A 26,435-nucleotide genomic window follows, 5' to 3' on the forward strand; every position below is an offset into this window, starting at 1 on the left:
TGTTTCAAATTTGTACCAGGGTATTTTTGTGGTAATTTAGTCTTATCAAATAATGGAAAGAAGCCTTCCTGACTAAGCCCTCATTTCCCTTACTCCCTCTCCCTTCTACATCACCTATACACTTGGATCTGTACCCCTTATTCACCCTACCCTAAGCACTTATGTTCATATCTGTAATTTATTTATTTATATTAATAATATCGATCTCCCTCTCTAGATTGTAAGCTCCTTGTGGGCCGGGATCGTGTCTACCAAATTTGCTGTCTTGTACTCTTCCAAGCACTTAATTCTTGTCTTATGCTGTTGAGTCATCTCCGACCCATAGCGATGCCATGGTCATGTCTCTCCCAGAATGCTCCACCTCCATCTGCAGTCATTCTGGTAGTGTATCCATAGAATTTTCTTGGTAAAAATGTGGAAGTGGTTTACCATTGCCTCCTTCCATGCAGTCAACTTGAGTCTCCACCCTCATCTCTCTCCCATGCCTCTGCTGCCCAGCACAGGTGAGTTTTGACTTGCAGCAGATTGCCCTCCACTCTTTAGCCACTGCCCAAGCTAGGAATGGAATGAATATGCCTCTGCTTGACTCTCCCTCCCCTAGTCGAGACTGGTAGAGTACTGGAAACTCTCCAGGTGTGACCTTGAGAGTGGAAGCGCTTAATAGTAAGAGTAATTATGGTATTCATGCCTGGCACTGTTATTATTTACTATGTGCCTGGTACTGTTCTAAGCTCTGAGGTGGATACAAGCAAATCATGTTGGACACAGTCTCATCAGGGGCTCACAGTCTCAATCCCAACTTTCACACAGAGAGGCACAGAGAAGTGACTTGTCCAAGGTCACACCACAGACAAGTAGAAGAGTTGGGATTAGAACCCATGACCTTCTGACTCTCAGGCCCATGCTCTATCAACTAGGCTATGCTACTCTGGAAACTGGGCATTCAATAAATAGCAGTGAATGATTGATTCATGATAATTGCATTCTATTATTCAGTCTACCCAATTCAAAGACAACACCAAACTAGAGGGGTTAGCAAAACCGGCCATCCATTGCGTTTGGCTATTAGGTAGAATAAAGAGTTAATGTATATAAATGAGCTTTGAACTCTGCAAATGAAAAAGGAGCTATGTCAATACAAATGGTAATTATCATCACTGTGGGCAGGTAACTCTTTGAATTTTCATTAGGAACGAATACACCAGCTTTTATTCATTTGACATTTTTCCCTCCTGACCGTGTGATTTTTAAAGGCTTTGAGGAGAGGTTTCTGTGGGATTTGTCACTTATAAATGTGTTTGCTATTCTGTTTAACAAATATAAGGTTCCCCTCTGAGTCACATGTTTGTACATCCAGAAAGTTGGCCCTTAAAAGAAGAGTCAGACACTAATTACACGGGTGCAAAATGTTTCTTTTGCACACATTTCATTTGTCTGGGGAAATATTTATTCAGGTATCACTAATTAGTGGCAGAGTGAGAAGGACACTAACTGAAATGTTTGAATGCTGCAGTGCAGGAAGACCAGCAGGAGTTGAAGGCACAGAGTTGGGAGTTTTCAAAGAAATCAGAGATGCATCATGGCCTAGTGGATAGAGCATGAGTCTGGGAGTTAGAAGGATCTGGGTTCTAGTCCTAGCTCTGCCACTTGTCTAATAATGTTGGGATTTGTTAAACGCTTACTATGTGCAGAGCACTGTTCTAAGCACTGGGGGAGATACGGGTAATCAGGTCGTCCCACGTGAGTCTCACAGTTAATCCCCATTTTACAGATGAGATAACTGAGGCACAGAGAAGTTAAGTGACTTGCCCACGGTCACACAGCTGATAAGTGGCAGAGCCGGGAGTCGAACTCATGACCTCTGACTCTGAAGCCCAGGCTCTTTCCACTGAGCCACGCTTGTCTGCTGTGTGACCCTGGGCAAGTCGCTTCACCTACTCGGTGCCTCAGTTACCTCATTGTAAATTGAGGATTAAGACTGTGAAGCCTCATATGGAAAAGGGACTGTGTCCAACCTGATTACCTTGTATCTACACCAGCCTCTAGATCAGTGTCTGGAACATAGTAAGTGCTTAAATACCATAAAAAAATCAGAGCAGGCTCTCTTGGAGCTGAGCAAGGGAGGGCATGTAATAATAATAATAATAATAATATTTATTAAGGCTTACTATGTGCTAACACTGTAAAAAGTGCTACGATAGATGCACTATAATCATGCTCACAAAACCTTTCTCACATGGAGCTCACAGTCTAAATAGGAGGAAATAAGATTCAAACTCCATTTTACAGTTGAGGGAACTGAGGCACGGAGAAGTTTAGTGACTTGGCCAGGTCATACAACAGGCAAGGAGCAGAGGAAGGATTAGAACCCAGGTCCTCCAACCCCCAGTCTCATACTCTTTCCACTGGGCCACGCTGCTTCCTACAGGTGTTACTTGAGAGTGGGGCATAGAGGATTGAATGGGAAATATGTGCAAAGCTGGAAAGAAGGAGGGAATCAATTGGGAAGCCTTTGTCATTCCCATTCCCAGGTGAGAGGAGGTGCTGAGGGGTCTTGCTCCTGACCTCCACATTGGCCCTGCTTCTAGCTCTATGCTGTAGTGATATCCCTCAGGAAAACACCAACACCAGAATCTCTGCTTTAAGATACCTGCTCAGAAGCCCAGGCTCACAAGAATCACCCTTACCTTGTATTTGATCCCAATCTGAGTCTCTGGCTTTTAACTTTGGGCAAGTCACTGAACCCATCTGAAGACTTGATTGAGTCAACGGAGCTAATAATGACAATTTAAAACCAAGGGGAAGTGAGAGGATTAACTAATTGATAACTGAAAAGCAGCTCCTTAGTGAGGCATTATGACATTGCAGAGGATTATAATTAATAAAAGTGGGATCTCATTATTATTTCCAAAGTAGGAATCTGAATTCTTAAGGGATTGATGATATTGGTAGTCCAGGGAGTTGCCCTGGAAAGGTTGAAGGGTGAGGGATAGGGCCTGGAAGGATGGGCAAGCTCAAAGGTATCAAAGAACTGAGATGGGGAGAGACAGAATGGGAAAACACTTCTCTGGCTCCTAGATTTGCTTTTACCTTTTTTTGGTCTAACTGGAAATGGGGTGGATCTTTGGTAGTGATAATAATCAACATGATAATTGTGATATTTCTTATGGGTTTACATATAATTTGTCAACAATGTGCTAAAGGCTGGGGTAGATACAGAGTAATCAGATTCATCACAGTCCCTATCCCAGGGAGCAGCAGAAAAATCCTGAGGAGAGCAAGAACCTGTGGGATTTCAAGAAAGATTGTGTGTGAATGTTGCTTGCGGCTAGGACCTTAAAATGCTAACCCACATCCTACCTCTGACCTGGAATGCCCTCCCTTCTCACATCCTCCACACTAACTCTCTTCCCCTCTTCAAAGCCCTACTGAGAGCTCACCTCCTCCAGGAAGCCTTCCCAGACTGAGCCCTCCCTTTTCCTCTGCTCCTCCTCCCCTCCCCATTACCCCTTCTCCCTCCCTCTGCTCTACCCCCATACCCTCCCCATAGCACTTGTATATATTTGTATGTATTTATTGATCTATTTATTTTATTAATGATGTGCATTTATCTATGGTTCTATTTATCTACTTTGATGGTAGTGATGCCCATCTACTTGTACCTGTCTACCTATTTTGTTTTGTTGTCTGTCTCCCCCTTCTAGACTGTGAGCCTGTTGTTGGGTTGGGATTGTCTCTATCTGTTGCCGAACTGTATTTTCCAAGTGTTTAGTACAGTCCCCTTGATTCTAATTATTGCTATTGTTCTTGTCTGTCCGTCTCCCCCGATAAGACTGTAAGCCCGTCAAAGGGCAGCGACTGTCTCTGTTACCGATTTGTACATTCCAAGCGCTTAGTACAGTGCTCTGCACATAGTAAGCGCTCAATAAGTACTATTGAATGAATGAATGCTCTGCACACAGTAAGTTCCCAATAAATATGACTGAATGAATAAATGAACGTCTACCAACTCTGTTATACTGTACAATCCCAAAAGCTTAGTATAGTACTCTGCACACAGTAAGCTCTCAACAAATACAACTGATTGACTGTCTGGCATTTCTTTCAGTTTTCAGGCTGAATCCCTCCCCCTTTTCTTTTAGCATTAACCCACCTGGCAAAATTGCCTCCCTTCTCCCATCAGAGTCTTCCACTTCTTTGTTTGAATCTTTCTTTCTCTGCTGGGTAACCAGGTTTTGTTTAATCAGGGGTATATTTATTTTGGAGCACAGTGCTTTTCCCACTTATATAAACGTTCAGTCACAGCAGAAAACTCAAACCCATTCTTTGGCACTTCCTCATACACGGTTGGTGAGTTGATGATCCATCAGTTAGGCAGAGCACAGGACCGCATTACATTTTGTTCAGGAGAACAGTGTTTATCACTGGCCAGGAGAGAAATAGCACAAACAGTAGGAGCCTTGCTAAAATTGGTCACCAGCAAGTAGTCAAGGGAATTGATTTTCTTTCCTTAAATTGTTCAGGAACCTGGTCCCTGCCCTCACTTTTCTGCAAATGCATTCCCCTTATTATTATTTTTTGTCTGAATATGAAGCCTAATCAAGAATGCAAAGGTCCAAGTGATGGATTTTCTGAAGGGTGAGATCAGTAACAGCCTTGAGAGTGGGGGCATAGAGGATTGAATGGGAAATATGTACAAAGCTTAGTTCAGTGTGGCCTAGTGGAAAGGGTATGGGTCTGGGAGCCAGAAGATCTAACCCCAGCTCTGTCAGTTGTCTGCTGTGTGACCTTGGGCAAATCACTTCACTTTTCTGTGCTTCCGTTAAATGGGGATTAAATCCCTGTTTTCCCTCCTACTTAGACTGTGAGTCCCATGTGGAACGGGGACTGTGTCTAAACTGATTTACTTGTATTTACCCCAGCACTTAGAACAGTGCTTGACCCATAGTAAGCATTTAAGGAATACCATAATTTCTGATCATTATCCCTAGGCCAAACCTTATCATTAACTCACCTCAGAAATCTTAGACCAGTGTCTCCTCCTTTCTAGGCTTCTTGTTTCCCTATATGTAAAATGGGAGCTCTGTTTCTAATACAAAACTTCAGTGAAATATATGGAGTGAAAATAAGAAATCTTTTTATTAATAAAGTCATTTCAAACTCAAGAACTCTCAAGTTTTTTTCTAGGCTTAATGACACTGTTAATGCATTGAGCTATCATGTCTTCATTTTAAACTCTTTTCTCCTGCCTAGAAAACCTGTCACCACCATCGCCATAATCCTCATGATCATCATCATCATCATCATCATGGGATGAGTAGCATGGCCTAGTGGAAGGAGTATGGGCCTGGGAGTCAGAAGGCCATAGGTTCTAATCCCTGCTCTGCCACTGCTGTGAGGCCTTGTCCAAGTAATTTAACTTCTCTGTGCCTCAGTTCCCTCATCTGGAAAAAATGGATTAAGACTGTGAGCTCTTTGTGGGGCAAGGACTGTGTCCAACCCAATTATTTTGTATCTACCCCAGTGCTTAAAACAGTGTCTGGCACATAGTAAATGCTTAACAAATACCATTATAATTATTATATAATTACACTGTATTTGGCTCTTGGGAGCAGATAATGGAAATGGAAAACAGAATTCCTACCCTCTAAGTTTCTACAATCTAATAGGGAAGACAGGCAGACATAAGTGGTATGCAAACAATAGCAACAAAAGGGAAAACATCGATGCAACTGCTCTCTATGTTATCAACAAAAACGAATACATAAATGGAATAAATTAACTAATATAAAAATAAGTGCTAAGTTTGGTTCTGAAGAAGTTATGATCAAGAAGGGGTAATTAGATTGGGAATGCTTTCCAGGGATGTAAACTCCTGGAGAGTAGGAATAATGTCTACTTCCTCTAGTGTACTCTCCCTTGTGCTTTAGTGCTCTGCAAGGAGCAAGCACGTAATAAATACCACTGATTGAATTTGACTGATTGATTGATTGAGGAAGGTTTTTAGGAGGGTTAGACTGTGTTCCCTCTATGGTAGGGGGACTGTGTCTGACTTGATTATCTAGTATCTACCGCAGTATTTAGTACAATGCATGGCACAGAGTAAGCACTTAACACCATTATTATTTTGAAGGTGGGAAGGAATGTAGGTCAGCAGAATCAGACCTTAGGAAGAGGAAAACAAATGTAAAAAATGTATATATAGCCCCCTGAAAAGCAAAGGATGAGACCCACAAACAACGAGAAAAAAACAGAGTAACTGCAAATCCCAGTCAGTGTCTTGTATTCAGAGCTACACTTCTCCACTCTTAGCACTTCTTATATCCTTCTCCCTTGAATCCTGGGGTGGGAGGAGAGGAAGAGGAGGGGAGAAGTAAACTCACACACTCACTTGAGTTGCTGTGAACATTCCTGTCCGCCTTGGAGGCAAATTTGCAAGTTTTCATTGAATCTTTATTTATGTTTTCCTATGTTGCCAAAAAACCTGCATTTACTTTTCACTTTGCATTTTAGAGACAACTAATGGACTCCTTTCAGTTCATTTGTAGATTGGCTCCCTCAAGTTGAATCTTCAACCCTTTCCTTATGTTGGTGATTTATACTGAGATTTTTCAAGTCTCAACATATATTGGTGGGAACAACTGCTTAGGGTGACTTCAGACTAGACATTTATTCCTCTTCTGACAAAGTGGAGATCAGGGTTCATTGTCCAAATTGGAAACAACGTTAGAAATAACAAACTCCTTCTCACCACAAACTCCTCCCTCAGAATTCAACAGAATCAGAAACAATACACCCGTTTTTCAAGATAGAGGATGATGGGGCGGGGGAGGAAGGGGGGAGGGTGGGAAATAGGTGAGGATGCCTATCTATTCATAAATGTTCTTTTGAAATCTGCCCTGTTTATTGCTATTTAACATCTCTGTGGTCATCAAGGCCAGGGCATTGATGTGCATGGCTCTCGAGAGGGGAAAATTTTACTCTCCTCCATCTTCTTTACACTATCTTGAGCTTTATACCCTAAGTTTAGAACTCTATCATAAACCTCCAACAGAGTTCAAGTTGGGAAACCAGAGCATTGATTACCATCCCACTGCTGACCTTTCCAACACCCTCCATTGGACCAAGAAGCTCAAGATAGTTGCTATTGTGCAGAAAATTTTGGTTTCCTCCATGCTCACCAAAATGTGTGCAACTGCTAGGCCCGGAGGAAACCCTCAAGGAGGGGTCCCCACTCTCCTTCTCTTTCTTTTTTTCTATATCCACTGCCATTTCCTTGTTCTTCAAAAGAACACAGGCCTGGAAATCAGGTGACCCAAGTTGTAATCCTGGATCTGTGACTGGCCTGCTGCATGACCTTGGGCAAGTCCCTTAACTTCTCTGTACCTAAGTTCCCTCAGCTGCCAAATAATGGGGAGAAGATACATGTTCTCCCTCCCCTTTAGACTGGGAGTCCAAGGAGGACAAGAACTATGTCCAATATGCTGATAAGGTATCTATCTTGGAGCTCCCTCCCCATCCATAGGTGCCAGACCACCACTCTCCCAACATTCAAAGCATTACTAAGGTTACATCTCCTCCAACATGCCTTCCATGATTAAGCTCTCTTTTCCCTGGCTCATTTTCCCTTTTGCATTGTCAGTGCCTTTCAATCTGTGATCTTTGGATATTTAATATTTGCCCCATCCCCAACCCCAAGGCACGTATGTGCATATCTTTAAATTATACATTATTAAATTACTTATTTATTCATATTAATGTCTGTTTCCCTCTCTAGACTGTAAATTCATCATGAGCAGGGAACATGTCTGTTAATTCTGTTGTATCTTGCTCTTCCAAGCACTTAGTACAGTGCTCTGAACATAGTAAGAGCTCAGTAAATATGATTGATTGATTGCTTACCCAAGGGTTTGGTTCAGTATTAGATACATAGTAAGTAAGATACATAGTAAGTGCTTAAAAACCCTCAATAGTTATAATTACTAGTAGTCATTATTTATTATTTTTATCATTTATTGACCACCGGTAATGTGCAGAGCACTGTTCTAAGCATTTTGGGAGAGTGCAAAAATAGGTAGGAGAAGCCATCCATCCTCTCAAGGAGGTTGCAGTCTAGCAGGGCAGGGCTACAGGGACTGAATTCAACTGTCCTTAACAATTCATACCCCAGAAAACCCTCTTTTCATTCTCAATGAGTCCTCGACCCCTTAACCTTTCCTTGGAAGGACTTAGGACTTCCTAGAGCAAACTCCTCTATAATGTGTCTACCAACTCTGTTAAATTGTTTCCTTGTACTCTCCCAAGCAGAGAGTACAGTACTTAGTTCAGTGCTTTGCATACAGTAAGTGCTCAAAAGATGTGATTGATTGAATGACTGATTGAACACCAATGGCCTAAAGTTAAGTTTTCCATCACTCCCAACACCCGTTGTTTAATGTACTTTTGGAAGATTTCTGTAGAAAGAAATCCCCAAGTTAGTAGGAAAGATGATCCTTACAGTTTTGTAATCAAGAGATTTTCCCATATTAATCAGTCAACCAATGAATGGTAGCTATTGAATGCTTACTATGTACAGAACACTGTATTAAGTGTTTGGGAGAATACGACACAACAGAGTTGGTAAACATGTTCCCTTCCCATAAGATGCTTACAGTCTAAAGGGCAGACAAAATAATAAAGACAAAACACTGTATGGTTCACAATGCTAGGTTTCTGGGGCCTTAGAGGGCTCCTTGAATCATTGATATTTTGATGCTGTCTGATAATGGAAGATGTCAACCCTAAAATATTTTTTTAAATGGTGTTTTTTAAGCCCTTCCTATGTGCCAGGCACTTTACTAAGTTCTGGGGTCGATTCAAGCTATTATTATTGTATTGAACTCTCCCAAGAGCTTAGTATAGTGCTCTGAACACAGTAAGCGCTCAATAAATACGATTGAATGAATGAATGAATCAGGTTGGACACAGTCCATGTCCCACACGAGACTCACATACTCATTCCTCATTTAACAGATGACTTAACTGAGACACAGGGAAGGTAAGTGACTTGCCCAAAATGACACAGAAGGCAAGTGGCAGAGCCGGGATTAGACCCCAGGTCCTCTGACGTCCCGGCCCGTGCTTTATCCACTAGGCCATTTCTGCTTCTCAAGTCTTCTTCACACACATTAACTGAGCCTTGACCAAGTGTTCCCCAGAGGAAGTCAGAAAGTTTTTCTTCATTCCCTATCCCATCTGCTTGTGGGATGTTTTTTAGGTCTGGAAGAGGCTACTGAAAGAGGGAGGTTGGGAAAGTCTTTCTAAAGCCATTCTAGCTCCCTGTTTTCAGAAACCTGGAAATAAATAATGTGCAGTGATGAGAATAAAAGCTCCACCAAATACTTTTTCTAACCCCTGAGATCCCCTGGAGAGCAGTGAGAGTGTAAGCATTGTTTTCCTTTTTAATCGGAGGTGTCACTGTTGCAACTATTCCTTTTTGCATGTACTAAAAGGGAAGATGGGAAGTTAAAGACATCCCCATGATCCAAAATCTCAATCACACCGACAAAGTGGATTTGTTTCCATAATACCTTATTTTTTGTCTAGCACTTTTTTTCCAAGTGCTTTCACATCTCATTTTATACACACAACATCCCTGAAAGATAGATTGAGGCAGGAATTATGATTTCCATTTTACAGATGAGGAAATGAAGGCTCAGAGAGGAAGGTGTTCAGGCACTACTTAATTTAGAGCCATTTCAAAGTACTCAGGATTTGTTTCAGGGAACTAGACTATCGAATTACCTTTTCTTCCTCTGACCAGTCTCTTCACATTTATCAGAATAGATCAGCCCTTTAATGAACCATAGAAATGATGCATTTCATCAGAACTTGCTTCCTAGCCTTAGATGACAAAAACTTTCACCTGGAATTCATAATATTATCAGGCTGTCCAGTGGAAAGAGCATGGAAATGGGAGATGGGACAAGCAAGCTCTAATCTCAGTTCTGCAATCGGCCTGCTGTATAACCTGGGGCACGATTCTCCACCTCTTGGTGCCTCATTTTCTTCATCTTGAAAATCATCATGAAGGACCTGCATCTCCTGATTATCCAAACTTTGAGCCCCCAGATAATGGGGAATCTGTTCAAACTGATCACCTTGAATCTACCCCAGCCCTCAGCCCAGAGGTTGATGAAGAATAAGCACTTTATACATGTAATATTTACGATGACATCGATGTATTCAGTATCGAATGATACTGAGTGTAATATTTATGATATTAACAGTATACTCAGTATTGATTGACTGCTTATCTTGTGAAGACCACTGTAATCAGCACTTGGGAGCACATAATAAAAAAGGAAGTCTCAGTTCCTGACCTGTGAGTGCTTATAATTGCATGACCTACCTACAGGATGACAATGTTGTGACACTGCTCTGTGTGTTTTTTTGTTGTGGGGGAGGGTAGATACAGGTAATCAGGTTGGACACAGTCCATGTCCCATTTGGGGCTTACAGTCTCAATCCCCATTTCTCAGCTGAGGTGACTGAGGCTCAGAGAAGTTGACTGACTTGTCCAAGGACACACAGAAGACAAGAGGCAGAGTTGAGATTAGAACCCAAGTCCTTCGGACTCCCAGGTCCTTGCTCTACCCATTAGGCCATGCTGCCTCCCTGTGTTGGTCTATTTTCCCTTAGTGTTATCGCCCAGTAAAATCAATCCATCAATTAATAAAATTTATTGAGCACTTTTATTGTCCAGAGCACTGTTCTAAGTGTCTGGGAAAGAACAATACAGTTGGTAGAGAAGACTCTTGCCCTCAAACGGCTTACAGTCTAGCAGGGGATACTCTGTCCACAGTGGGAACGCAAAAGCTATGCTTGAACAACAACAAGATGATGGTCCCCTGGGTCACAACAAGTGGATGAGGCAAGGGTTTGGTTGGCTGGATGGTCTCTCAGAGTGGTCAAGGGAAGGGATTATTGTTCCAGAAACTAGACCAAATTGTACCAACTGTTGTTGATACAATGGGGATTCTGGTCTCAGTGCTGAGGGCCAAGAAGGAGTGGCACAAGACAAGTCAAGGAACAAGGGATCTTTAGAGTGTTTCGGGGAAGCAAGCACTTGCTGGGCCACCGGCGATTTATAGGCTTTGGAAGTACTGGGATAATACATCTATGTTCCCCCAAAAAACTGTCTGCATAAGCCCCATTTTGTCATCTAAGCACAGATCCAATTTACGGCCATGATTTATACCCAGTTTCTCACAGGCAAATAGAAAATTCACATTTGCCGATCAAGTCAAGAAGCAGAACTGCAGCTTAGCCTACTCTGCTCCTCCCAAGGTGTGTGGCAGCATGCTGGGGAAAGGGGACCTTGTCCGTGGGGCCACCGGTGACCCAGATCCCAACAAGTTCACTGGGCCAAATCTGGCTCCCCATCCCCCAAGTGTCAGTGGCGAAGCTCTGTGCCAAGGGCTCAGCTATTGAAAGTTCTTTGCCTAACATAAAACCAGCATTGTATCTGGGTAATGGGAACTGCAATCCCACACAGATAATCATCCAGGTTTGAAAAGCTGGCTCCTATTTTCTAGATGTCAATAGAAAACCTTTTCTGATGACCCCCAGCCCTTCTGTCTCAGGATCCTGTCCTTACCAAGTCATAGCAGCTCATATTTGCAGAGGTGTGCTGTGGGCCTGGGGAGGGAGGGCCAGGAAGTGTGTGTGTATTGGAGGGGGGGTGTCACAGCCCAGGGCAGACAAGTCTACTGACATGCCTACCAATGCTCCACCGTACCCTGGCCTGGGGCTGAGGTGAGAGCCCTGTGGGGTGCGGTGGAAGCTAACTGGAGCTGTAGGGGAAGTAGCATCTGGCATAAAATCTGTGGATTTGGAGAAATGTGGGAAGCCCCAGATCCTGAACCAAGTGTGTGCATAATCCAGTCCCACTGCCTGGGCTTGCACGGATCTTTTATTATCACTGGGATCTCTGCCTGACTTGGGATTGTGAGCATCCCATCCAGAACAACAATGATTTGTGCTTATGAGTGCCAGTGAAACCTCACATAGCCACCACCAGTTAGGTTATTTCTCCTTGTCAATCAGTCCATCAATCAGTGATCAGTGGTATTTACTGAACACTTACTGTGTGCAGTGCTCTATATTAAGCATTTGGGAGAGTGTATTACAACAGAGTTGCAATCCCTTCCCAAAGGAGCTTACAATCTAGAGGGGAACACAGGCATTAAGATAAATTACAGTGGGGAAAAGTGGAAGAGTACAAGGACACGTATAAAAGTGTTGTGGGGTTGGGGTGGTGTATTAAGATCTGGGGTAGGCAAAAGATAATTAGGTCCTACACGGGGCTCACAGTCTAAGTAGGAGGGAGAACAGGTATTGAATCCCCATTTTACAAATGAAAGAGCTGTAGCACAGAGAAGTCAAGTAACTTGGCCAAGGTCACACAGCAGGCAAGAGGCAGAGCCAAGGTTAGAACCAAGGTCCTCTGAGTCCCAGGCCAATCTTCTTTCCACTAGGCTATGCTACTTCTATTAGTCCTGCAATCAAGTCCTCCGAGTTGGGGGAAGAGCATGAACTTCAGTCTTTTCAGCTATAATGGAGTAACTAGAACATTAGAGGTAGTGAGGGAGAGACTGGGGGCAAAAAATTAAATCTCCAAGAGCTCAGTGAGAGTAGTGTTCTTCCTTCTGAGTTGTAAAGCTCCCCCTGTTTATACCTTTGTCCTTAACCAAGTAGGATTTAGGTAGATTCCCTGAAATTAGGTCATTAGAAGGAATGTTAGAGATGCTAGCAGGAACACCCTTAACTAAAGCCCACTGTGGGCAGGGATTGTCTCTCTTTATTTCTGTATTGTACTTTCCAAGAGCTTAGCAAAGTGCTCTGCACACAGTAAGTGTTCAATAAGTAGGAAGGAAGGAAGGAAGGAAGGAAGGAAGGAAGGAAGGAAGGAAGGAAGGAAGGAAGGAAGGAAGGAAGGAAGGAAGGAAGGAAGGAAGGAAGGAAGGAAGGAAGGAAGGAAGGAAGGAAGGAAGGAAGGAAGGAACCAATAAAGAAAAGATCACGGAAGGCTATCAGTGATTGTTCTTCCTGGGCAATTAGTCTGTCCCCAAATGTCCCCATACTTACTGCTTTTCCTCTTAGGTAAGGATGTCTTAATGAACTATGTTAATTTCCAATCCATAATCCTTTAGAATGCAGCAGGGGAATACACTTGAACCAGGCTAAATCTCCCTTGTCTCACAGAAGAAATGAGTGGATTGCATCTTTAGTAAAATTGCTGGAAAATAAATGAACTCTAGAGAAAGAAAAATAATGGACTCAAGACGAAGTAAAAAATCTATATAATGCATGTGATGGCCTCTTGAGTCTTGGCGGCTTGTGAGCACCATTTTACACAGATCCCTATTGGTCACTATAATTACAAAATCACATTTTTCCTTTGGATTTCTCTCTTCCCCAAATGGCTATAGCCAGAATGCCTTGTATTATTTGAAAAAGTACTCTAGTCATTACCCCAGAAAATGATTCCTTATTAAGGTAACAAGGAAATCTTATTTTTGTTTTTCGGTTGAGAAAACCAAAGGGTCACCAGGAAGGGAGAGGAAATCCTGATTTATACACAGAATCCCACCAAAGCAGTCCCATATCTAGCTCAGGAAACTTCCAGAAAAACCATTGGCATTAAAAAGAAAAGGGCAAATGTTAAACCAGACACTGTCAGCAGAAAAAGAGACTTTTAACTCGTAATTTGAATTGGGCAGCCCAGAGTACACTGATGGTTATTGAAGGTAAATATTGAGAAAGGGCTCAGTTCCCACTCTTAAGACGTGTATGAAATGCTATCTCCTATGTGGATCATAGCTGCAGCAGACTGGAGACGGAAGGGCACCACATAGAATAAATGGGCATCAGGCCAAGACTCACCTCAGAAAATGCATTCTGGGGGAAATCATTTCACATGGGTGGGGCATGAAGGTTTTATACTGTTTCTTATCTCTGTGAGGGTTTAGGAGGAGGGATTCTATTTCTAAAGTTCACACCCACTATTTCACTTGCAAGTTTGTAGGTGCCTGCATCTGACTAATTTAGGAGCAAAACTAAAATTGCTGGGGCTTAAATTTACCAAATGGGTGTCAGGTAAAGGGATTCTGGGAATAGATAGCTGGAAATGTACATTCTTAAGTTGGAACTCTTCAATAAACAAATGACTTTGAACTGTCCCATAAGATCCATTACCTACTTTTATTAATTTGTGTGCTGATTTGGTTATGAGGCAGAAATTTCAATAAGTGAAGAGTATTGAAAGTATGGCAGGAGGACAAATTAAGAAGTGGTGAAGGGGAGATGGAAGAGGAGGGAAACTGGAACAAGAGCCTAAAGAAATGGAATTATTTTTGAGCGAACAGAAGCAAGTGTCATAATGCTCACTGATATTTTACATTCTCCTTAAGGTACAGCACATGTTTATTAATAATAATTGTATCTGTGGTGTTTGTTAAGTGCTTACTATGTGGAAAGCACTGTGCTAAGCATTGGAGGAGCCACAGGATAATCAGACCAAATACAGTCCCTGCCCTTCTTGGGCATGAGGGAGGACAGGTATTTAATCCCCATTTTACGGATGATGAAACTCAGGTGTGGGCAGGTTAAGTGACTTGCCCAAGGTCAGACCACAGGCAGGTGGCAGAGCCAAGATTAGAACCCAGGTTTCCTGAATCCCTGTCCTATGCCCTTTCCACTAAGCCACAGTGTTTTTATATGTACATATTCCCCTCAAATGATCATTGGTTAGTTCTTTAAGTCAGAGATTCTAGGTATTTTCAGGGACCCACCTTGACTGACTATAAAAACATGGGCTGTGAGAGCAGGTGTCCAGCAGAAAAATGAACATTACAAGACAGACCCCCGCCCAGAAGCCATTGTCTGTTGGGGAAAGTTTACGTATCTACTAAATGGAGGAGGCCTTCCAAAAGAAGAAATGTTGCACACAGGCCTCTTGCCCAAAGCACCTGACACCAACCCAATTCCCAATGCCCTGGCTTCCTGCATGGCAGTGTGGATCCAGTCTCCATCAGCGCAGCCTAGTGGAAAGATCCCAGTCCTGGAAGTCAGCGGACCTGAGTTCTAATCCCAGCATTGCCACTTGCCTGCTGTGTGATATTGGGCAGGTCACTTCACTTCTCTGTGCTTCAGTTCCCTCACTTGCAAAATGGATATTCTTTCATTCATTCAATTGTATTTATTGAGCATTTACTATATGCAAAGCACTGTACTAAGCGCTTAATACCTGTTCTCCTCATACTTGGACTGTGAGACCTAGGTGGGTCTTGAATTTTATTTTTTTTTGCCAAGCAGCATGGCCTAGTGGATTGAGTATGATGGGCCTGGGAGTGAGAAAGACCTGAGTTCTAATCTTGATTCTGCCCCTTTCTTGCTGTGGGACCTAGGGCAAGTCACTTCACTTCTCTGTGCCTCAGTTTCCTCACCTGCAAAATGGGGATTCAATACCTGTTCTTCTTAGACTGTGAGTCCCATGTGGGTCCTGATTTTTTTTTTTTTGCTAAGCAGCATGGCCTAGTGCATGGTCTTGGGAGACAGAAGGACCTGGGTTCTAATCCCAGCTCTGCCACTTAACTGCTGCGAGACCTTGGGCAAGTTACTTCATGTCTCTGTGCCTCACTTACCTCATCTGTAAAATGGGGATTAAGACTGAGAGCCCCATGTGAGACATGAACTGTGTCCAACTTAATTACTTTGTATCCACCCCAGCATTTAGAACAGTGCCTGGCATATAGTAAGGGCTTAACAAATACCATAAAAAAAAAGATTTTCTCCCCACTGACTGGTTTCTGTAGTGCACACTGGCATCTACAGTAAAGCCTCTCCCATTCGTGCAGTTTCTGACACACAAGACTGGCGACTTTGCGTGAAACCAATGAATCATCACTATCAGTGTGTATTCTCAAGGGCACAGGGAGCTCCTAGTAGTCAGTCTCCGATCTCCAATTCTCTGAGCTTCATGAATCAGTCGGCCCATGGCCTTAGGTCACAGGATTATTGACAGCCAACAAAATTATCCTTGACTGTCATAATGAGGGTTTTGCAAGTGTTTTCTCCATCCTTCGCTTCCCCTGGTGTGTCTGGTTTTCTACCACACCCTTCGCCGGGACAGGAAATGTTGTGGGATCAGTTTATTGGTAAATGTGGGCCCCCGGCATTCCTGACAACCCAAGGTGGATTTATCCATTTTATACATGAACTGTATTGCCTGGCACGGTACTAGGCACTAGGGAGACAGTGTGGTCCAGCGGACTACAGTGGACAGAGAACAGAACTGGGAGTCAGGGCTGCTGGATGACTTAGGCAAATGACTTCACTTCTCTGTGGATTAGTTTCCTCATCTGCAAAATGGAGATAAAATGCCTATTTTCCCTATCCCCCCAGCCCCTGACCCCCCCAACCCTTAGTATTCTGAGCCCCATCTGGAAAAAAGGACAGGGTCTGATCTGATTACTTGAATCTTACCCCCACCCTTAGGACAGTGCTTGGCATGTTGTAGCCCTTAAAAAATACCATTATTATCATTGTTTTATTATTAATATTATTACGGTATGGTCAGGGCAGATTATTAGATCAGATCAGAGAAGACTGAGTAAACAAGGTTGTTACTTCTGTGAAGCCTACTGTTTAGATCAAAAGTTCCCAAGACATTTCCTGGGACTGTTTCTTCCCCCAGTTTCTGAAACATCCCTGCTCACGTTCTTGCCACCACACCTCCCTTACCTCATATATATAGGTCCCCTTAATTTATTTATTTTGACCATGTTGTGAATATCTTTATGGGGTTTCCCCCATTATAGTCCAAGTTCCTTGTGGGTTGGGAACATGTATCACTGTTATCCTGAATTTCCTGAAAAGCCTAGTTCAGTGCATGCATCAAGTAGATGTTCAGTAACTGCTATTACTACTATTCCTTCAACTACCTCTGTCTTCCTAACTGGCTTTGCTTCTTTCTGCTAGCTTTTTCTTAGCCTGTCTTCTTTCCTTTGCTGCCCTGTCTGTCCACTTCTCTCCTTCTCTTCTCCTGGGGACCCACTGGCCTCTCTGTTTAATTTTAATCCCCGGTCCCCACCAGCTCCCTTGCCAGTCTCCCCATCTGATGCAAGTGTGGCTTTAGCTATTTGGCGGCCATGGAAATGGGCACTAAATTTCTTGGTGGCCTCAAGGCCGGAAAGGGTGACAAGACCCTGCTAGACTCTAAGTTTCTTAGGGCGGGAACCAGGCCCAACAACTATATCATCCTCTGCCAAGTGCTTAGTACAATGTTTTGCACCAAGCAAGCACTCAGTGCATATCACTGACACAGGACTTTACCCTCACTACCCCACCATCTACAGTAGCTGTCTCTGGAGCAGTAGCAGTCACCAAAGTGAAAGTTGGACTCTGAACTATAAGGAGACTAAAGTTCTACTACTGTAGGCACAGCCCTCCAATTGATCTTATATTTATCATTGTTCCTGTCTTTCAGGCCTCGATTTTGCTTTTATTGTTCCATTCTTCCTTATGTACCTGTTGCTAAGCTCCTCCCTTACCTTGTTCTTGCACTATGATATCCTTGAGGACCAAGCCCAATTGTAATTATCACCCATATATAATTTTCCCAGTGCGAAGTACAGTACTTTGCCCACTCTAGGTACTTAGTAAACACTATTGCTACTTCTTCTTGGATCCTAAATTGGGTCTCAGAATGCTTTCTTTCTCAGATAATTTGTAGATTCCATCAGTACTCCAACTGTCTATAAAGTCTACTGTATTGTACTTTTCCAAGTGCTTAGTACAGTGTTCCGCACACAGTGAACACTCAAGAAATACCATTGATTGACTTCATTTTGTCCATCTTGGTCCTGCTCCTGAGTTTGATTCTGAGTGGAATCCTGAAGGGAAAGTCTTGCTTGACTTAATCAATCAAACGTATTCATTGAGTGCTTACTGTGTGCAGAGCACTGTACTGAGCACTTAGGAGAGTCCAACACAACAATATAACAGGCACATTCCCTGCCCCCAGTGAGCTTACAGTCCGGAGGGATTTCTTGGAACAATCACCACTGTCCTCACTCTTTCACTGGCTCAGGGCCTCATACATCAGTCAATCAATCAATGTATTTATTGAGTAGTTACTGTGTGCAAAACACTGTACTGAGTGCTTGGGAGAATACATCAGTAAAATAGACACAATATCTGCCCACAGGGAGCTTGCAGTCTAGCTAACTCTTCAATTTATATCTGCTGACACTTCTGGGATAGGGACCCTGGTCCGATCCAATCAATTGCATTTATTCATTCAATAGTATTTATTGAGCACTTACTATGTGCAGAGCACTGCACTAAGCACTTGGAATGTACAAATCGGTAACAGATAGAGATTTACTGAGCGCTTACTTTCTGTACTACTTAGAAGAGTACAATATAAAATTATAACAAACACAATCATAAGGAGCAGGGAAGCAGGAATGGAAAAGAGATAACTTTGTTTAGTAATAACATTTTCACTTAAATTGCAGTAACCCCTCTAGACTGTAAGCTCCTTGTGGACAGGGTAAGTGTCTACCAACTCTGTTGTATTCTACTTTCCCAATGCTTAGTACAGTGCTCTGCAAACAGTGAGTGCTCAATAAATACCATGGGTTGATTGATTGAAAACATTGCATTATCTATAAAGTGATCTGAAAATGACATGCAAGCCAGTAACAGTATCAGTATTTGCTGGACTCTTATTATGTGCAGAAAATTGCATTAGGTTTTTGGTAGCATAAAGAAAGAATCAAATGATACCAGCCCCCTCTCAGTGATCTTTCAATTCTGGAGATGACATCTGCTCCCTTCCCTTCTCCCTCCGTCCTTACTCAACTACATTAATAAATCAATCAGTTGTATTTATTAAGCATTTCCTGGTTGCAGACTTCACACCCCAGACTAGATAATGCCCTTGGGGAAAAATCACAAGGATGATGATCTAGGTAGTGTACATGTCTGGTGCTACCTGACAGGCAGCATTATCTGAGTGGAGACCTCCAGGAGCGAATCGTCACACAAGTGTATTTGCCTTGAAGCAGCTCTTGCAGGAGGGACAGCTGAGTACAATGACCCATGCTTAAATAAAGGCTGTAATAATGTTTTCTGTGTGAAGGGCACTTTATATAGATAGTTTCCAGAGTGCTTGATTTACATTGCCTCAATCACTCTGAGGGAAATGAATGGACAGCATCATCACCCCCATTTTATAGATGCAAACATGGTGCTGTATGAAGGGTCACCCAAAAGTCAGTGGCTGATGCAAAGATCAGAAACTCAGAAAACAAATTAAATTCAATCTACATCTAGCTGAGAGGTCAAGGTCAATTAGATTCCATAACCTATAAGATTACCTGTTTAGAGCTGATCCTTAGAGAGTGCAGGGCCCCCATCAGTTGTGGGGTGATGGGATTTAAGAAGAAGAAGTCCTGCTCTTAAACCTCTTTCTCTCCCAGACCCTGACAATCCACAGACCCGGTACAATGGTGGGACTCACAAGAGGTGTGTCTCTACTGGCATCCCCTCTCAGGGACCCGCTATTTAGCCCAAGGCTCATTCCCCAAGAGTCCCCACCCTCCTAGGGAGCAAGACCCCAGAGAGATACTACCGAGTAGGCAGCCACTTGTCTGCTGTGTGAGCTTAGTCAAGGCACTTCACTTCTCTGTGCCTCAGTTACCTTATTTTTAAAATGGGGATTGAGACTGTGAGCCCCATATGGGACAGGGACTGTGTCCAACCCAATTTGCTTCTATCCACTCCAGCATTTAGAACAGTGCTAGGCACATAGATAGTGTTTAACAAATACTATTATCATTATTATTATTATTATTAATAAGAGCATGCCTGCCTGTAACAGTTCCCGTCACCCTCTCTAAGTGTTGCTCTCTGGAATCTAACTCTCAGAGTGGGCTGGATCCTGGATCATCACTTCATTGGTCCTACCCTAACACATATCTACATCCATTCCTCCTTTCCCATATGGCGTTCTAGATGGGCCTGATTCCACTATCCTTTATGCACACACACTCTCTCTCTCTCTCTCTCTCTCTCTCTCTCTCTGTCTCTCTCCCTCTCTCCTTACTGACTTGATACAAGGGGGAGGTCAGGGAGAGGTAGAGATCACTCTCCTTCAAGGTACTCTTCAAAAGGCTTTTCTTAAGCATTAAACTTCATTCATTCTAGCTTTTACTAGAAGTGGCATAGTCTCGTAGAAAGAGCATAGACCTGGGAGTCAGAGGACCTAGGTTCTAATGCCGGCTCCTCCACTTACCCGCTGTATGACTTTGGATAAGTCACTTAACGTCTCTGTCACTCAGTTCCTTCATCTGCAGAATGAGGATTCAATATCTCTTCACCCTCCTACTTAGACTGTGAATCCTGAATGGGACCTGATTCTCTTCTATCTACTCCAGCACTTAGTACAGTAGTAAGCACTGAACAAATATTATCATTATTGTTATTATTATTAATAATAATCATCAACATCCAGTTAAACTAGCCAAAAAGAAATGGGAAGTGGGGGAGATGGCTTTCCACACTTAGCTGCCTGACAGTGCTAAATACACAGATTTGCCAAGGCAGGATACAGGCCCAGAGCAGCAAAGTGACATTTGTTTGTCTTTCCGGGAGGTTAATCTGAGTCTTTCATATTGTGCCTATAACCTGAAAAGCTTAGACCCTTCAAAATGAACAACAGATGAATCATGAGGTTTGTCACTATATTTGCTTACTGGAATTTTACGCTTAACTTGAAGTTTATCACAAGGATTTGAATATGAAAGCTTGTCATTGAATCACCAAAACATGAACTCTTCAAAATCTCCAGGCGGTGAGGATAGGACTGGGTGATGAACATATAGAGGAGAGGGGAAGGAAAAGGAAGGTATCCAGGGAATCCAGACACTGAGACATGGGCATGAAATATCCATTATCTGGTCTAGAGATTGTTTGCTAAGAAGGAGTGGACTTGACTTGTTGACTAGGCACCTTGATTATTTCATTAGCCTCCTCACTGGCTTCCCTGCCTCCTGTCTCTCCCCACTCCAGTCCAAACATCACTTTGCTTCCTGGGTCATTTTTCTAAAAGAAAATTCAGTGGGTGTCTCTCCACTCCTCAAGAACCTCCAGGAGTTGACCATCCACCTCCACATCAAACAGTAACTCCGTACCATTAACTTAAAAGCATTTACTCCTCTTGCCCCTTATGTCTTACTTTGCTGATTTCCTACTACAACACTGCTCACACACTTCGCTCTTCTAACACCAATCTACTCATTGTACCTTGATCTCATTTACCTCACCATCAACCCTTTGCCCACATCCTTCCTCTGACTTGGAAGTTCCTCCCCCTTTATTTCAAACCACCAACCCCCACCCTCATGTCCCTTATAGCCTAATTCAGATCACATCTACTCCAAGAGGCCTTCCCCGTTTGAGCCCTTTTTCCCCCAACTCCCTCTCTTACTGCATTGGCCTTGCATTTGGATCTGTACCCTTTAAGCACTCTATCCCCCCTCTCCTCCCCAATGCACCTGTCTAAGCTCCATAACACTTATGTATGTATTTGTAATTAATTTTAATTTTAGACTGTAAACTCCTTGTGGGCAGAGTTCTGTCTATCAGTTCTGTTGAATTATACTCTCCCAACCACTTAGTACAGCGCTCTTCCCACAATAAGAACTCAGTAAATACCATCTGTTGAAGCAAATTCAGGCTCTCTGTGTATATTCATGCATTCAATCGTATTTATTGAGTACTTACTGTTTGCAAAGCACTGTATATAGTTGTTGAAGTCTAAGAAGGTCTCACTTCCATATTTGGGTTCTTCAGTGACTCACTCTGCTTTTCCAATCACATCACCATCTCCAATCGTTCCTTCCTTTTGAGTGCTTCTGAAATATGTAATCCTAGAAAGGCAATCTGCTTGCTCGCTTATAGCACTAGAGATTACATGAACCAGGTGCACAGAAGGCTTGGAAGCCACCTTAATTCCCACCCCCTCAACCTACTGACCCCTCACACCATGCCCCACATGCCCCTGACAATGGTTCTTCCCAAAGCAATGTGATTTCTGAGGATATTTTTAAATAGAAAATCCCCTCACTGAGATTACATCTCACAGTGTGTCTCACCTCTACCTGCCTACTTCCTTTTTGCATCTTGTGCCCCCCAGAAACAAGAGAGTGCAGGTGAAAATATGCAAGCCAACACTAGATTCAATTCCTATACAGCAGATCTTGGCCCCGAAGTCTTCGTGACTGGAATGAGACTCATGTGCTGTTTACATCAAGAGATGGCATAATCAACATCATCATCATTGTCATTTTCATTATCATCATCATCATTATCATCATCATTATCACCATGACAGGAATTTAGGATGGAAATAGATCCTGGGAGCAGTAGTTCAATTTTAGTTTTAGTTTAGTTTTCACACCTTCTTAAGGTTTATAGGGTCTCTTCCACCACCCCCTGAGTCATCCTCAAAGCATCCTTTTCATATTGTTCCCTTTAATAAGTGCTCAAAAATCCAACCCTTCCTGGACTTAATCTTTAAGTTTGCTCTGCTTCAAAGGAATTCATAATGGCAGAGCTTTCTCTTTAGAGACCTGAAAGTCTCTAGATTCATAGTCCCAATCCATACTTCACTCTGCTGCCTGGATGATCTTTTTTAAAAAAAGTTCAGCCCATGTCTTCCCACTCCTCAAGAATCTCCAGTGGTCACCCATCCACCTCTGCATCAAACAGAAACTCCTTACTATCAGCTTCAAAGCATTTTACCAGTTTTCCTACCTTACTTCATCGATTTCCTACTATAATCCAGTTCCGTACACTTTGCTCCTCTAACACCAACCTACTCACTGTACCTTGATTTCTTCCATCTCACTCCTGATGCTTTGCCCATGTCCTCCCTCTAGTCTAGAAATCTCTTCCCCTTCATATGCAACCGACTTCTATTCTCTCCACCTAAAAAGCCCTAAAACACTTCTTCTCCAAGGGACTGTCCCTGATTAGGCCTTCATTTTCCCTGTTCCCTCTTCCTTCTGTGTTACTTATGCACTTAGGTCTGTAAATTTTAAACACTTGATATTCACCCCCATCTTCAGTCCCACAGCACTATGTACATATTCGTAATTTATTTCAATGTCTGTCTCCTTCTCTAGACTGTAATTACTGGTGGGCAGGGAAAGTGTGTACCTACTCTATTGTAATGTACTCTCCAAAGCCCTTAGTAAAGTACAGCACTGTGCACATGATACTTGCTCACTTAATACCACTGACATTGAAATACGTTTACATTTGTCTTGTGTTGCTTGAAGTTCACGCCAAATGTCTATGTGAAATACATCTATACAAACTAGCACCTGCCCATGCCCTAGGGCCTAAAAGAAATCAGAATATTAAGTGGCAGACACAAAGAAAAATCATGCCATGGAGGGGGTCTAATAAAAATTTAATAGTTCTTCTCTGCCACCTTTTTATTAGGCTCTCGTGGGAACTTGAGTTATGTGAGAACTCTGCATTTTCTTGATTCAGCCCTTTAATGTGCTCTCTTTGTCTAGCCACACAAGATGATGTAGGAAAAGGTGAAAATTTCAGAGGAGTAAGATGGTAAAAGCAGTACGACTGAAGTGAAAGCAGATTTGGATAACTGGATTCTTTTTTGTGTGTGTGTGGCTCCCAAAGTGCTTTAAACCTAGCAGTGAGGCTGGAGTAATACAATTAACCTGGTGCCTTGAGATTTCCACTTTCAAATGAACAAGTTTCCCCTCTGGGCTACCCCTTTCTGCTGGTTACTAAACTAGTTTTCTTTCCTGACTTCTACTTACCTCCATATCTTCAGTTCCAAGAAGCTTGTCTCCATCATTAATCTCAGCTGTGGAAATCCCTTTAAAAATTCCCAGTGTTTCACCTGACTTGGATTACCTCTCATTGATCATGGCCCTATTGTCTTCAAAGACATCCTGGTAGCTGTAAAGATGGCACCGGAAGACAAAGATATTTTGAGAACAGATGCCAAATACTGGATTAAAATTAAATGATGGAACATTTCAAATCAATCCAAAGAATATGAACACGATATCATAGTTTGTCTGATGACTACTCACCTTTTCAGAGGAATTCCTTCTCCTTCTTAACTAATATTTTTACAAAGCCTGACTAAAAAGCTCTTTTTGTTTGCTTTGAAATCAACCTTCTGAATCTCTTGCATTGTCTCCAAACAATGCCTTAGTGCTTTGAAATCTTCTTGCTGTTGTGGTGGCTGACCAAAAAGCTGATGTTCTGTGAGTTCCTCCAACAGAGTAGGCCCCACTGTGTAGCAGAGAAGGAGACTTCAGGAAAACAATAATTGTGGTATTTGATAAGCACTTACTATGTGCCAAACACTGTGCTAAGAGCTGGGATAGATAGATATAAGATCAGATACAGTCTCTGACCTACATGGGCCTTACATTCTGGGAGTGAGAATAGACATTTAATCCTTATTTTACCATTGAGGAAACTAAGGCACAGCAAAGTCAAGCACCTTGCCTAAGGTCACACAGCAAGAAAGTGGTAGTCCCCAGGCCTCCTGACTCTTGGTCCTGTGCTCTTTCCAGTAGGCCATGCTGCTTTTCCAGGCAGGCAAGCTATATACATGCTGTTTCCCAGAACCCTCTGTTCCCTCCTGCCCCATCTTTCTGCCACCATCTGGAAAAAGGAGATGGCATACACCATAGCATCTAGAAAACAGGAGAGGAGTGACACCATCTTTGGCATGGTGTTGGCTCAGGAAGTCACACACATACACACACACAGAATGAACTCCGTCAGATATAGTATTTTCAGGTTAATCTTGCCTTCATTAGATGACAATAGCAACAGTTCCAGAAAAAATGATATCCTTTTCTGAACAAAGCCATCTCCCTTTGACCCATAATGCCTTTTCCAACTGGCAGTGACTCTGATCAGAGCCAACTTCTCAAAACTGTTTACTGCCTGTAAAAACAGAAAGCAATAGTACCTTAGAATGTGAGCCCATTTGGTGATTTCTTCCCTGGCACTGAATGGTTTCAAGAAAACATATTGAACATCAAGGAAATAGGTCAAGGAATGAAAATGTGCTCTTGGGACTTGTGGGCTTCCTCGAACCCAGGGATGGTTTTATCCTCTGCTTAGTGCAGTGTGACTTCATTCATTACAGTGCTAATCACTTAGTATGGTGCTCTATCCACAGTAAGCTCTCAATAAATACCTTTGATGATTTGGAATTAGCATTCTGCCTGACCTTAACTGAAGCTACAAGTATGGGACTGGGCCTGCCAAGGTATCAACTGAAGTGAACTCCAGGAAGCTGAACTAGAATGGTGGTGTTCTCACAAACTCCCAGAAGATCCAAGGTAGTACCCAAACTCACCGTAGTCTATCTGTCTGGGGGTGGGCCAATTTACCATGGCAGAGAGGCCTGGCTCCCCTGGGACTTGTGAATTTTCCTGAGGCCCCATAGGGCTCTATCTCATACCACAGTCTAGGTACCCTTGAAAGGCTCACCTTGTGCTGAGAAAACCTGGTTTTCAATACAAATGCAAGCAAACAGAACAAAGATCAGTAAGTACCAGGCAAGGTCATAGCCCTTGGAAGGAAAAACAGGGCACCAAAATCAAAGATGGGGAATGACTAGCTTGTGGGAGCAGGACTTAAAAAAGATATTGGGGTCTACTGAAAACAAGGCAGTATTGTGTCACTGTTAGCGTTCACAAATCCAGGACTCCTTAAATGTGGGATTATGTTCTTGCAGAATCCTGCATTAAGGAAACTGCTGAGAAGCAGCATGGCCTAGTAGAAAGAGCATGGGATTAGAAGTCAGAGGAACTGGCTTCTAATCCTAACTCCACCATTGGCCTGCTGGGTGATCTTGGGGAAGTCACTCAACCTCTCTATGCTTGAGTTTTCTCATCTGTAAAATGGGGATTTTAAATACTTGTTCTCCCTTCCTTTTAGACTGTGAACCGCTTGTAAAACAGGAACTGTATCTAACCTGATTACCTCAGATCTACCCCATTACTTAGCGAGGTACTTGGAACATATTAAGTGCTTAACAAATACCACGATTATTATTATTATTTTGGCTTGTGCTATAGAGCTATGCCATGAGCAAGTGCATAACCATTGCTTCTGACTCTGTATCATTCTGCAACTCGACACACATGGGTTGTCCAAAGGACATTCCCTAATTCTGCCATGGTGATCTATCCAAAATGCATAGTAAACACCCACTTGCAGGAGAATAATAATAATAATTATGTTGGTATTTAAGGGCTTACTATGTGCAGAGCACTGTTCTAAGCCCTGAGGTAGATACAGGGTAATCAGGTTGCCCC

The sequence above is a fragment of the Ornithorhynchus anatinus genome, chromosome 3 (assembly GCF_004115215.2).
Source record: "Ornithorhynchus anatinus isolate Pmale09 chromosome 3, mOrnAna1.pri.v4, whole genome shotgun sequence".
In the NCBI taxonomy this organism is placed as follows: Eukaryota; Metazoa; Chordata; class Mammalia; order Monotremata; family Ornithorhynchidae; genus Ornithorhynchus; species Ornithorhynchus anatinus.